Source organism: Ornithorhynchus anatinus, chromosome 17, assembly GCF_004115215.2.
Source record: "Ornithorhynchus anatinus isolate Pmale09 chromosome 17, mOrnAna1.pri.v4, whole genome shotgun sequence".
In the NCBI taxonomy this organism is placed as follows: Eukaryota; Metazoa; Chordata; class Mammalia; order Monotremata; family Ornithorhynchidae; genus Ornithorhynchus; species Ornithorhynchus anatinus.
Window position 1 is genome coordinate 23,907,074 of NC_041744.1, and position 15,066 is coordinate 23,922,139.

General features: G+C 38.7%; 1 protein-coding gene across 7 annotated transcripts in view; it reads left to right on the forward strand.

Annotated features, from left to right (window-relative positions):
* ROBO2 (roundabout guidance receptor 2) overlaps positions 1–15,066 on the forward strand; it is a 1,482,214-nt gene that overhangs the window by 989,110 nt on the left and 478,038 nt on the right. The gene's annotated exons all lie outside the window — the stretch shown is intronic.

A 15,066-nucleotide genomic window follows, 5' to 3' on the forward strand; every position in this document is an offset into this window, starting at 1 on the left:
GAAGATGAGGAATTGAAATGATCTGGGCAAGAGTGAACTATGAACTTGATTGGGGAGAGGAAGAATGCAGGGAGGTCAGCAAGGAGGTGATGCAGTAATCAATTTTGGAAATGATGAGTGCCTTGAATAAGTGTAGTAGCAGTTTGGATGGAGACGAAAGAATGGATTCTTGAGATGTTGCAAAGCTAGAACAGAATATGCTAATGGTTGAGCATGCAAATTGACTGAAAGCTGAGGAATGAGAATACAGATGTCTTGGTAAGTATATCTTTTATTAGATTTAAAAACTTAGCAAATGCTGAGTCACCTGTAAGTCCAACAATTCACACCCACTTGTCTATCATCCTCTTTTCTATCACCTCACCTTGTTTATAGAGAATTTCCTTTTTGTCTCTTTCACTACCTTGCCTTTAATTGAAGATGAGTAGAGCCTCGAAAATGTCCAGTAGTTTCTTGAAGTTCATTTTAATTTCATATATCGAATGAAAAGAAAGTATACATGTATTGTAAAGAATAGAATATGAATTAATGCTCTGCATGGTCACTAATGAGCAAACATGATCACTAACAAAAAAAATTCAGAAGAATAGAGAAAATCCCCCGTGAGCTGCCTGTTAAGGGGAGGACAAAAGGACAGACAAAGGATGTGCAATTTGGAAGATAATTTCCTTTGACTTACAAACTGACTCAGAGAACCTTTTTCATTCCCTTAGGGAAAGTCTCCTGGTTAGCTTTATTTGTGAAGGAATTTCTTATAAAAAGGATGTTAGGTGCTAATGGAAACTCCTTATAAATTTGATGTGTTTAATGGTCACAGTTATAAATCCAGGCACCTTCAGTGGAGGATCTCTTTCTTAACTTTTATTTTTAGCAGGCCTGGTTCACAATGCTCTTTCTCTAAGAGGGGCCATTGTAGTGACTATCATAAAGTTTAGAATTCCATACCTTGACAATAGCAGTTTGAATACAATGTGCTTCTATTTTGCTGTTTTAAAAGTTGCTTGCTTTTATGGACTTTCTAATTGGTTCAGATGTGTCTTTTCAAATTACATAATCTTTGCATGATGGGGGAAAGCACATGTTCAAAAACTTGAAAATAATACCATGAATTTGTTTAGCATTTTCATCTTTTTCACACCACTTTCCCATAAATTATCTCACTTTCTCCTCATATCATTCCTTTGATAGTAAGGACAGACAGGTAGTATTGTTCCCGTTTCTCAGTTGAGGAAACTGAGGGTCAGAAAGTTCAAGTGACTTGCCTGAGGCCACCCAGAAGAATGTTATCTCCTTTCCCTTAATCAGTATTACAATTTGTACCATACATTTGAAAACCTACCATTTATTTTTATTGTGCTTTAGAAATTACATGTGTGCCACCTGGCATTCATATATGCCTGAATTTTGTTAAGTTTACCTAGAATATTGTAATAGTTGATTCTTGTTTCCGCTTTTTATTATTTGGTTTGTGGATTGTTAAACAGGTCTCTTACTTTCAATTTATAATATTTTGCAAGATGCACTTGTATCAGGACCTAGGATGTAAGATGGTATGTTTCTGATAGTTTTAATTTTATATGTCTGGTTTAATCCATGATGCTCCAATTGTGTTTTTTTTATTTTAATAGTATGTGTTAAATCCTTACTTTGTGCCACGCACTGTTATAAATCCTGGGATAGATACAAGTTTATCAGGTTAGACACAGTCCATTTTCCATATGGGGCTCACAGTCTTAATCCCCATTTTACAAATGACATAATTGAGGCACAGAGAATCTGAGTAACTTGCCCATGATCACACAGCAGGCAAGTGACAGGATTAGAACCCAGGTTCTCAGACTCCCAGGTCCATAAGCTTTCCACTGGCCACACTGGTTCATGGGTTCAGATTCAGATAGCAATTGCTTTCCAGGATAAACCTATTGTAGTACTACTGTTGCATTTTCAGGCAGGGGGCTTATCTATCATATCACATGTAGATGAAGCATTTTGCCCTGACAATGATTCAGCACTCCTCTGTGCTTCAATTCCTTTAGCAGCATCCTATTTTTGAAAATAAATCATGCACCCACATAAAAAATTTAGATAGAAAACTAAATTACATCAGTGGTGAAAAATCATATGGCTGAAACATCAATTCTAATTTATAAGCATTATTGGAGACAATGCAAAATGTGATTGTATTGCTAAATTGCAGCAAAGGCTGTTCTGGGGCAAAACTAATATAGAAGTCTGACAAATAATACTGTTAATAATCCACTGATATGTATAACTGATGACAATAATGCTGACAACTATATTGGGAAAAAAATTGTGGTTCAGTGGGAATGTTACCGCCCACCACTAGAACCAAATAGAAGTCTCTAGTACTGTCAGCTCTGCACCCCTCCTCAACATCCAAATCTCTGTAAATTAGCATTTCCTTTAAGTCAGATACCACACTTTGCAACAGGTTCTCATTTGAGTGAACACATTACATTAGAGGATTAAAACTGAAGCTCCTGTCCTTCAAAACAACATGGGAGATGTCAGATCAGAAAGCAATGGGATTTGAATTACCAGACTGCATGTTCTAACAGAAACAGCTCAGATGTGTTGTCTCTATAAGCTCCTCCTCTAGTCTGTTCATTTGTTGTGGAAAGGGATCGTGTCTACCAACTCCTTTTAATTGTAATCTCCCAAGAACTCGGTACAGTGCTCTGTCATAGTAAGCACTCAATAAATTCCATTGGTTCATTGATTATAAAAGTATAATAATAACTGTGGTATTTGTTTGGCACTTATGCAAAGCACTGTACTAAGCGCTGGGCTTTATACAAGATAATCAGGTCCCACATGGGGCTCCCAGTTTGAGTACAGTAGTACAGGTAGTGTATTTTGTGGATGAAGGAACTGAGATAAAAAGAAGTTAAGGGACTTGCTCAAGGTCACACAACAGACAAGTGGCAGAGCTGTTATTAGAAACCAGGTCCTCTGACTCACAGGGTTGTGCTCTTTCCATTAGGCTTTGCTGCTTTTCGTAAGGTGGGGGGTTGAAAACGGAGACAAGCCTGGTGGAACCCATATCTGCTAGGGTGAAAAGTATCTCTACTTGTAAGTAGTTTGGGAAGGTGTATCCAACTGACGATCTCTTTAGTCAAGTTCATTTGCATGAATAGAACCTCACAATTGATTTATTTGAATGTCAGTGGTATTTACTGAAGGACAGCTATACACAAATAGAGGAGTCTAGATGATAGCAATATAATCATGCCCTCTTCCTTTTGCTCTATTTCTATAAACACATGGCAAAAATGTAAAATTATTAATGGCTATGCAGTAACAAAACCCTATCTCAAAGAGTTAATGTGTCTTTCAAAGGGGCAGAAGTTTCCTTACCTAAGAAGATCTACGTCATTTTTCTACAAAACACTTCAAGCCGTGTTTCCCCACTCATCAAGATGCTCCAGTTGTTGCCCATCCACCTCCACATCAAATAGAAACTCATCACCATTGGCTTTAAAGCACTCAATCACCTTACCCCCTCATGCCTCACCTATTACTCTCCTACTTCAACCCAGCCCGCACTCCGCTAATACTAACCTACTCATTTACCTTGATCCCGCCTATCTTACTGCTGACCTCTCGTCCACATCCCGCCTCTGGCCCGGAACACCCTCCATCCTCATATCTGGCAGACGATTACTCTCCCCATCTTCAAAGCCTTATTGACGGCATAGCTCTTCCACGAAGTCTTCCATAAGTCCTCTATTCCTTTTCTTCAGCTCCCTTCAGCCTCTCCCTGACTTGCTCCCTTTATTCATCCACCCTCCCAGCACCACAGAACTTATGTACATATATCTGTAGGTTATTTCTATCAGTCTCTATCTGCCCCTTTAGACTGTAAGCTGCTTGTGGGCGGGGAATATGACTGTTATACTGTATACTCCCAAACCCTGACTATAGTGCTCCACACAGTAAACGTTTAATAAATATGATTGACTGACATAGTTTGGAGAGAGCATTTTTCTCAAGTGCCTCACCTGGCTCACATATGGTGAATAGCAGTGAGAGAATCACCTCCTTTTGTTTTCAACATGAGAAAAAAATGTATGGGTAAGAAATGATAAAAAAGAGAAAAAAATATTTATTAAGGAACTCTGTCACCTTTTGAACAATCACTGGTATTTTTTGGCTGCCAATTGTTAAACACGGAACTTGGGAAGTTACAACAGTGAAAAGAAACGTATTTTCTGTCCTCAGGAGCTTAGAGTTTAATACAGATGGCAGATAAATAGTATTTGTATGTAGTAAAAGCAGGAATAAGGATATAGCAGGAAGTAGTACAAATTAATTGGGGTGAAATATTTGAATAAGTTAATAGAATATGCAAATATATGAAAATATCAAACTGTACATAAGTGCTGAGGATAGGAATAAAATAGATAAGCACTGTGGATAATAAAATGAGGCAATTTTGGTGGAGTGAATTAATCAGGGAAGACTTCCCGGTGGAATGGGATTTTAGGAGGGCTTTGAGGATGGGAAAAAGTTGTAATCTGGTGCATTGGGAGGGAGGGAGATACAGGCTGACCACATAGTACAAACAATGGGTTGAATGCAGGGTGAATTGAGAGCAAGGCATAGGCAGTAAGTTTAGAAGGAGCAGAGAATGTGAGCTGAGAGTAATTGATGAAGCTCTGAGAAGCAGCATGGCATAGTGGACAGAGCACTGGCCTGGCAGTCAAAAGGACCTGGGTTTCAATCCCAATTCTGCCACTTAATAATAATAATAATAATAATAATAATGTTGGTATTTAAGCGCTTACTATGCGCAGAGCACTGTTCTAAGCGCTGGGGTAGATACAGGGTAATCAGGTTGTCCCACGTGAGGCTCACAGTTAATCCCCATTTTACAGATGAGGTAACTGAGGCACAGAGAAGTGAAGTGACTTGCCCATAGTCACACAACTGACAAGTGGCAGAGCCAGGAGTCGAACTCATGACCTCTGACTCCGAAGCCCAGGCTCTTTCCACTGAGCCATGCTGCTTCCCCACTTGTTTACTGTATGACCTTGGGCCAGTCACTTCACTTCTCTGTACCTCAGTTACCTCATCTGTAAAATGGAGATTTAGATGGGAGCATACAGTGTCTGAAACATAATAAGGGCTTAACAAATATCATAAAAAAACCCAATTGCTGTTTCCTTTCCTATCAGCTATATGAAGGACCAAGAAGGTTTTTGCTCTACAGTTTTCTAGCCGGAGGAGAGATCATTAGGCTTGATATTTAATGATTTTCAGTGCTGGAAGTGATTTGGTTGGGTTCCATGACAAATGGTTGCCAGGAATCTGTACTCCATTTTTCTTGAGCAGCAGCAGCAGATGTCAAGAGTGGGGAGCTTGGCATGCCTTAATTGTATGGGATGTAAAGAAGCTTGGAGAGGATCTGGTAGCAGAAGGGAAAAGGGAGTGTGGGTTGGTGATAGCAGTAACTGATATGCAAAATGGAGTAAGCTTTGAAGCCAATTATACAGTGATTTTGCTTTATGTACAAGTAGATGGGAAGTGATTTTTTTTGTTGTTCACTGCATGCAGAATACAGTGCTTAGTACAGTATTGAGTCATGTTGGTAGTTATGTTCTCTGCCCACAGGGAGCTTGCAATCTGGAGCAGAGTTTAGAGTCAAGAGGTTTTGGAGACATGAAGAGATTAGTGCCAAGTGAGACTTCAAAAGATAATCTGTTTCTGAATTTCCAAAAAAATACAGAGTTGAGTTAGGGAGAACAGTGAGGAGGCTGATCCAGTCACCTAACCATGATTAGAGAAGCAATGTGGCCTACTGGAAAGAGCACGGGCTTTGGAGTCAGAGGTCATGGGTTCTAAATTCTGCCACATCAGCTATGTGACTTTGGGTAAGTCACTTTACTTCTCTGTGCCTCAGTTACCTCATCTGTAAAATGAGGATTAAGACTGTGAGCTCACCTGGGACAACCTGATTACCACTTCTCTGTGCCTCAGTTCCCTCATCTATAAAATGGGGATTAACTGTGAGCCTCACTTGGGACAACCTGATTACCCTGTATCTCCCCCAGCGCTTACATCAGTGCTCGGCACATAGTAAGCGCTTAACAAATACCAACATTATTATATCTCCCCCTGCGCTTAGAACAGTGCTTGGCCAGAGTGCTTAACAAATACCATCATCATCATTATTATTATATGACAAGAACTGTTCTGCAGGAGAAGGGATAGATGTGTAAAATATTACGGAGAGAGAATAGGCAAGATTTAGCATTTGACTCAGTATGAGGCTGGGAGACAGTGAGGAATCAAAGATGTTGCCAAAGTTGAGGGCTTTTTTGAGAGGGAAGATGATGGTGTTGTTGACAGATGGAAAAATGAGTCATTTTTTATTAAAAAAAGTATTCAAAAGTATTGCAGTTTACTTGCTTCCCTCCCTCAGTTCTCTATGTTGTTTATCTTCCCTTCTGTTTCAGTTTTTACTACTCCTACTCCTCTGTTTGTGACAGTTTCTCAGGCAGACTAGCATTGGTACACCTCCTGTTTTGATTTGAATCTTCTGATTGCCCCCTCATCACAACGGCATCACCCCTGTTTCATAAATCTACAATAGCTTACCTTGACCAAATTCCCAAGTTCTCGCACCAGGCTACTCAAGACTGATTGGTGAGATGCTCTTCTACTTGATTTCCTCAGTTCCATCTAAACCTATCACCTCTCTATCCCTTCCCTAGTCTCTGCTTTCATGTGCACATGCAGCTCCTTCATAAGGAAAGTCATTTCCATCCAATTTTCTCCAACTCATTATAGCCCAGACCTGCACTTCTGCTCTCCCTCTAGGCCCCCTTTCTGGCTCCTCCTTCCCTCTTTCTCACTGCTGTTTCAAGAGTCAGGAGAGCATACCATTGGTAAAGACTATAGTTTCCAGTCAGTGCATTGGTCCAAGAGGGTTGGAGTGTCAGAAGGCCCAAAAATAGAAAGTAAGTGTGTGACTGGAGATGATAAACTTAAAAATCCATCCTCGGGTAGGGAAAGGAATTATGAAAATGCATTGTAAGGAAGGTAAGGCTGTGTGAGAAACGTACATTGCTATGGGAGGAGGGGAATTTTTTGCTCCATAGCCAAACAGTGTAGTCTAGTGGATAGAATGGAGTCCTGGGAGTCAGAAGGACCTGGTTTTGCCATTTGCCTGCTGTGTGACCTTGAGCAATCATTTAACTTCTCTGTGCCTCCGTTACCTCATCTCAAATGGAGATTAGTGTTGTGAGTCCCCTGTGGGACATGAACTCTGTCCTACCTGAAGAGCCTGTATCTACTTCAGTGCTTAGAACAGTGCCTGGCATGTTGTAAGTGCTGAACAGATACCACAGTTATTATTAGAAATGCCATTTAAAGAAAAACAACACCAAAAAAACACTTTAGGGAAATGAACAAAGACATGAAGTTTCTTCATTATCTAATATTTTCAGCAGTCACAAGCAGCAAAAGCAAAAACTTGTAAACTTAGTGCTGGGTTGAACTTTATTGTTCTTTGCAAGAGACCAACTGCACACTCATTTAAACCAGAATCAGTTAACTTTTTATTTACCGTATTTACTGGTTGGAAGCAATTACTTTGGATTTCTCATAGTATTATTATATGAAATGACATTGCCCTTAAACACTGACAGGATTCTAATTCAGCAGGGGATTCAAAATAAATTAGAATTTAGAGAATTAATTATTGATCCCAAGCTGCAGGCATAGATACTTTCTAAAACACTTCTTTGGAGATGGCAATAATTCTTTAGAATATAATACACCTTAATTACTGAAGTTGTCCTGGGTTAAAACCAGTTAAATAAAAAGTAAATTTTAAATGTCGATTAGTTGATTTCCATTTATCCAAATTGGTCTTATGTCCCTCAGTGTAAATCTCAGCTATTACAAACCACCTCGCTTATCTCAAATCTCCATTATCCAGATTGATGTTACATTTTACATTCCACTCTGTTAGTGGAATAGAAGCATCAAATATTTTTATCCAAAACTTTTTGGTAGTACTATCCTAACTTCAGCATGTACTTTGAAGATAGTCTCATCACTATGAATACTTATTATGCTCAGCAAATCTAAGGCCAAAGCATTCTCCAAAATTAAGACAGAAGTCTCTTTGCAAAATGTAGAAAATGCGAGCAAAATGTACCTAAAGTGGATTTTAATCAAACCACTTGTATGTTTTATCTCTTGTCAGAATTTGTATACTTCACCTCTGTGTTTCATATGTATGCAGGTCCTGCAGAAAGAACAGCGCTTTGGGAATCAGGAAACTTGATTTTAGTGCCTGTTAAACAAGTATAGGGATGTCAGTTCAGTCTGCATCTGAAGATTTCTCTAATCAAGGAAATTGCTGGCTCATGTGGGTGGCAACCACTGTGACAGTTACTGAGAAAACACTACTGGGTTAGGACATGGTTACCAGCAGTTTGCTGTAGTAACTTGGACCATAAATGGGTCCTGTACATACATATAAATATTTTGTGTACTTTTGATAATGTGCTGCACTCCGGCCCAGGAACGTGACTGCAGTATATATTTATCGGCAAATTGGAAAAGCCTGTCATTTGTCATAGAAGCAGCATAGCCTAGTGGATAGACCTTGGGCCTGGGAGGCAGAAGAACCTGAATTCTAAAGCCAATTCTGCCTCTTGTCTGCTGTGTGACCTTGGGCAAGTCACTTCACTCTCTGGGCCTCAGTTACCTCATCTAGAGAATAGGGATTAAGACTGTGAGCCCCTTGTGCAACATGGACTGTGTCCAACCTGTTTAGTTTGTGTCTATCCCAGTGCTTAGCACAGTGTCTATTGCATGCTAAGAGCTTGACAAGTGTCTTAAAAACAAAAAAAAAAGATAGCACACAATAAGGAGAGAAATTGCCTACTTTACCATAAAATTCTTCTTCATACAAAAATACATAATTTAAAATGTTAATTATGGAAAAAGATACATTGCTTACCCCTATCCATTAGGAAACACTTTGTAGAAGGATATTGTATATCAAAAGCAAACTTACCACAAATATTATAGACTAGAGGAGGCCAAGTTTCACAGAACAAAAGGTCTCCAAAAATGTAGCTGAGAGCAGCAGATCAAAAAAAATCCAAAAAACCTTCTTATAACTGGAACAGTGAGGGGAAATAGAAAGCAGGATTTTCCTGGGGTAAGCAGTGCTGGTGAGCTAGAGGTGGCCAGAGCAGGAGCTGGGGGCGAGGCACTCCAGTTTGGCCCTGGCCTACGTAGCCAGTGCCACTGCTGTCAAAAGGGCTGGAATAGTGGCACACTACGGCTCACCACCACCCAAAGTAGTATGCACTAAAGCATATATATGCGAGCCATACAGCAAAAGAAGAGGCGTGCAAGGCTCACAAGCCCCAGTTTGGCCATTCCTTATTTAGACTATGTGATCTAAATATAAGCAGTGTGGCTTAGTGGAAAGAGCACGGGCTTGGGAGTCAGAGGTCATGGGTTTCAATCCTGGCTCTGCCACTTAGCTGTGTGACTTTGGGCAAGTCACTTAACTTCTCTGTGCCTCAGTTACCTCATATATAAAATGGGGATTAAGACTGTGAGCCCCACGTGGGACAGCCTGATTACCTTGTATCTACCCCAGTATTCAGAACAGTGCTTGGCACATAGTAAGCACTTAACAAATGCCATCATTATTATATAATTAATGAAAGCATTTTTCTTTAAAATATATTTGATTTTTTCATATTTTGTCTCATTGGTGTTAATCTTAAACTGGCTAGTTATATCACTTTATCATGATATTTTGTTTTTTAGTTCAACTTTATGGGATTTCTAGTGTCCTACATCTCTAATTTCATTTTGGAATGATTATTTTACAATTTGAATTTTAGGAATAGTGAACATTTGTTGAGTGTGCTCTGTGGGTAGCCCACTGTTCTAAATGCATGGGAAATATAGAACAAGCAAATGGCATATTTCTTGTACTTAAGAGTCTTAATCGCTAATGAGGAATACTGGCATAAAATTATTTGCAGACAAAATAATCTAAATAAATAATTTAATGAAAAACTGAATAAACATACTCAAGGGCTGAGGATGTATATAAGTAAATACATAAGTACTAGAAATTACTGATGGGAATTGTTTTGATGATTTTGTTTTATTCTAAACAAGAGATTCCTGAGTGGCCTCTAAGTACTCAACATATAGTCAGGATTTATTAATGAGGCAGAAAGATAATTTGGATATTGGAAGAAAATCAGAAATGTTCTCCCACTCATTACCATTTGTATGTGTGATGGAGCAGTTGGGAGTTAAATTGAATGGCACGGTCCCTTGGATTAATCCCATAAAATCATTAGAAGTGAGAATAAGCCACTCTTGTCTTTGTAAGGACAAAAATGACACACATTTAGTTATCATCTGGTCTTTCTATGGCTGATAGAATCAGGGAGGAATCAGCTTGTCGATCCTCTACTAAAAGAATGCCTCATATACAGTTCCCTTCCTCTTTTCAATATTTAAAGAAATATACATCTTTAGGTTTTTGTTTTTTTAATTTCAGTGTTATGATGCTAGGATTCAATTACACACAGCCCAGACATGAGCAGATGGACTTGGCAATAATTTGGCAGAGAATCAAGGGAATTGCTAGGATGCATGGAATATAGGCTTGTGGGATCTGTACAGTAAAGGACACATTATTTTTGCCTCCATGTGCCAGCTGTATGCCAACAGAAGAAATCAATATATCTGAAAAGCCAATAGTTGTGGGTAGACTCATTAGGGATAGAGTGGTTTTGTGACAGACAAAAATGGTATTCGTAATGTATTTTTGGTTATGGTTTTTATTATTTTTATGAAAAATCCTTAACATAGTTAATTCATATTGCATAGCTTATGCATACCTTAAAATAATGAAAATGCTTTAGACTTCTTCCAATAAAATAATGGCATTTATGGTTTTAAAATATATAGAAAGCATTTGAAAGAGAAATTTTGCCAGGTAAAGCTTTGGTTGAGACCGTCAATGTGGAAAGTATTATTTGGGCAGCAAGTTGAAATGAACTGTGCCATTTTTTAATGAAAATGTTTTTTCATGTATCAAAAGTAGCTTAAATTTTAAAACATGACAAGGAATCTAAGAAATTTTATCTAAGAAATTACAGTATCTGCTAAATTTTGTGAGGATAGAGAAGAGATAGATTTGCATGACTATGCTTTCACCAATTCCCATTGTGAGGAGATTGGCAACAAGAACTACCAAACTGGTATAAGAAAACCATTGTAGTCAGAGTATACCTTTGGATATAGTGAAGATGAATTATGTTCTTGTTTTAGATAACTACTGTATTATTCATTTTCATCACTAGAGTAGTTTGAAGGGATCACTGAACCATTCAGTAAAGATCTAAGATTGCAAAATAGCTGAGATTGATTTTTTCCACTCTGATTCTAAAGCAAAAATATTTGGGTTAATATAAAACTGTTTTAAATGAAATAAAGCTTTTGAGGGACCTGTTTTTTTAAAGCGCTCTCATTTATTGGCTTCAATAATTCCAATGATGAATGAAATGATGATAATATGGTTTCCTAATCATAGAATTTAGGAAGACCTATTAGGTGATTCTATTGGCAATTAATCCTTCCCAAAATTAGTATGCCTCATCAAGTACACAGCAGCCCATTCCACAGAATTACATTGTTAAATTAGAAAAAATGACACTTCTCCCTTTTAAAAGCATGAGAAGACAATGGAAAGACTGCTATAGCATGTCTCAAACCTGAGATACATTTGCAAGTACTTTATGCTGAGAAGGAATGCAATGGGGGAAAAGCTGTGGCAGGCTACAGACAGGGTTTGACCAAAGATTCTTCAGCTCATGGTATGTGTATATGCTGCTGCATCCTCTCTCAATGCAAGTTCCTTGAAAGGTGTTCTGCAACAATAGGATGAAGTTGCTTCCTAGACACTGCAGTTTCCATTGTTTCTAGGAGTGAAAACAGCAGTATGGGGATGAAAACTTTTTTTTTCATGCTCCACACATTTTGCTAGGCAGAGAAGAGACCATTAGCCTTGATATTTAATGTTTTCAGTGCCCGAAGTGATTTGGTAGGGTTCCATGACAAATGGTTGCTAGGTATCTGTTGCATTTTTTTCTTGAGAAACAGCAGATGTCAGATAGTTGGGAGCCTGGGATCCCTGATTTGTATGGAATGAGAAGAAACCAGGACAGGGGAGGAGGGAGTATGGGGCAGTGGTATATGTAAGAAAACTATTCCCTTATCTTCCCTAATCTATACATACTTTAGAGACATTGTAGCATAGTGGGAAGACTATGGAACTGCGAGTCAGGAGACCCAGATTCTAATCTCAATTTTCCATTGGCCAGTTGCATGGCCATTGGCAAGCCATTTCATCTTTCTCCCTTTGTCTCATCTGTAAAAAGGGAATAAGATATCTGTACCCCCCTCTCTCTTAGACTGTAGGAATTTAAGTGGGACTGGGATTATATCTGAACTGAGACTCATGAATTTAGTACAGCTTTTAGCACAGTACTTCGGAGTACAGAAAGTGTTTAATAAGTGACATTTTAAAAAATGCCCATTCCTCTTTTCTATCCACAGCTTTTCCTCATTATAGACTTGTACTGATATCCGAGGACAGCAAATCTCTGCTTTCTCAGTGACAATGTGTTCTGTTGCTTGGAAGTTTAATGTTAATATTCTGCCAGTGTCCCTTGTAAGGACTCAAAACAGCATGGCCTAGAGGATAGAACACAGGTCCTGGAGTAAGAAGGATCTGGGTTCTAATTTCATATTCATTCAATAGTATTTATTGAGCGCTTACTATGTGCAGAGCACTGTACTAAGCACTTGGAATGAACAAGTCGGCAACAGATAGAGACAGTCCCTGCCGTTTGACGGATTTACAGTCTAATCGGGGGAGACGGACAGACAAGAACAATGGCAATAAAATCATATCCACTGCTTGGTGGTTGTGTGACCTTGGGCAAGTCATTAACTTCTCGGTGCCTCAGCTACCTCATCTGTAAAATGGGAATTAATACTGTGAGTAGCGTGGCTCAGTGGAAAGAGCACGGGCTTTGGAGTCAGAGGTCATGGGTTCAAATCCCGGCTCGGCCACTTGTCAGCTGTGTGACTGTGGGCAAGTCACTTAACTTCTCGGTGCCTCAGTTACCTCATCTGTAAAATGGGGATTAAGACTGTGAGCCCCATGTGGGACAACCTGATTCCCCTGTGTCTACCCCAGCGCTTAGAACAGTGCTCGGCACATAGTAAGCGCTTAACAAATACCAACATTATTATTATTATATATGGGACATAGACTATATCCAACCTGATTAACTTGTAGCTAACCCAGCTCTTGGTACAGCGCTTAGTAAGTGCTTATGTGGGACAACCTGATTCCCCTGTGTCTACCCCAGCGCTTAGAACAGTGCTCGGCACATAGTAAGCGCTTAACAAATACCAACATTATTATTATTATATATGGGACATAGACTATATCCAACCTGATTAACTTGTAGCTAACCCAGCTCTTGGTACAGCGCTTAGTAAGTGCTTAAGAATTACCTTTTTTTAAAAAAAAGCACATAGGCAAGGAGTTTCTTATATAATGAGGTCTCAGTATTTATCGTAAAGCCAGAATTTTGTCTGAGAAAAACCTAATCAACTCAGTCTAAAACTTGTAAAAAGGTTTAGTACACACAACATGAGATTTTCTGGAAAATATAGCCTCTCAAATTAGTGGTAACTTTTTTTCCTAAATTTATTCATTCTATTGTTTCCATTTCAATTATAATTCTTTAAAGGCAGGTGCTAGAGTTCTTGCATTTTTAATGTGTGTATTGCTAGTGCTATCAGGTGGATAAAAGTTTCTAGTTTCTTTGCATTACTGCCCCTGGCACATCTTCATGTTTCTTTTATTTGAGTGAAACACAATTCAGGCCTAGATCCAACACATTAGCAAGTGTCTTGTAAAAGTTAAGGGTGTTTTAGTTGGTTTTAAAACAGTTTATGAACTCCCTGAGGCTAAATTTCTTCTTGAGTGCAGTTGAGGAAGTCAAATAATACAGATAATCTCATCTTTACAAAATGTGCCTTGGTTTTGGATAATTCTTGCTTAGTCTCTATGTAATTGAGAGCTTATTGTAAAAATGTCTTTTCTAGATCTGCAAAGCTTAGCCATCCCTAATCGTACCTTACAAACTGCTTTAAATTATTTTGTTCTCTTAGTTATTTTTATGGCTAAGCTTGTCTCTAACATTGTGGGGTTACCTATTTTTTCATATCTCTGTGCACAAATCCAGTTGGACTATAGTAAATACCAGTGGCAAAATAAATGAATCAAACATCTTCCATGATTCCTGGGTAATAAATATTGTAAATGAGCAGGAACATTATTTATGTTATTTTAAAATATTTTGTTAAAATATCATTGCCAAAACATTTACCTTTGGCATCAAAAAATAGATGGACACATTTCTAGTATCTTGTGGCTCCCCTTTTAAAGTATTCACCTCTCTTAGGTCCAACTTTATAGTTGTGATTCAGCTCATCATCTATAAATTCAACAAATTGCTCTGTGAAGTCAATTTGGGGGAAGGGTACTACAGGGACTATCCAACCTTGTCCTCCTCCCAGAAAGTCATTCTTATTTTGATGGATTTTTTTTCAAGTTTCATATACTTTGGAGCTGGGTTATAGAGCAGCAATGTTGAACTGTATTTGTTCAATTACAATGCCAGGTGTCAGCCCAAGTTCAGAGTGAATATCACCATAGAGTTCACTTGACTAAGGGAGAAGCAGTGTGATCTGGTGGAATCTGAGATGATAGATGATATGGGTTGTAATCTCAGCTCTGCCATACATCTACTATGTGACCGTGGGCAAGTCATTTAACTTCTCTCTGCCTTACCTCATCTGCAAAGTGGGGATCAAAACTATGAGCCCCGTGTGAGACAGGGACTGTGTCCAACCTGATTGTATTGTGTCTATCCCAGTGCTTAGACCAGTGCTTGGCACATAATA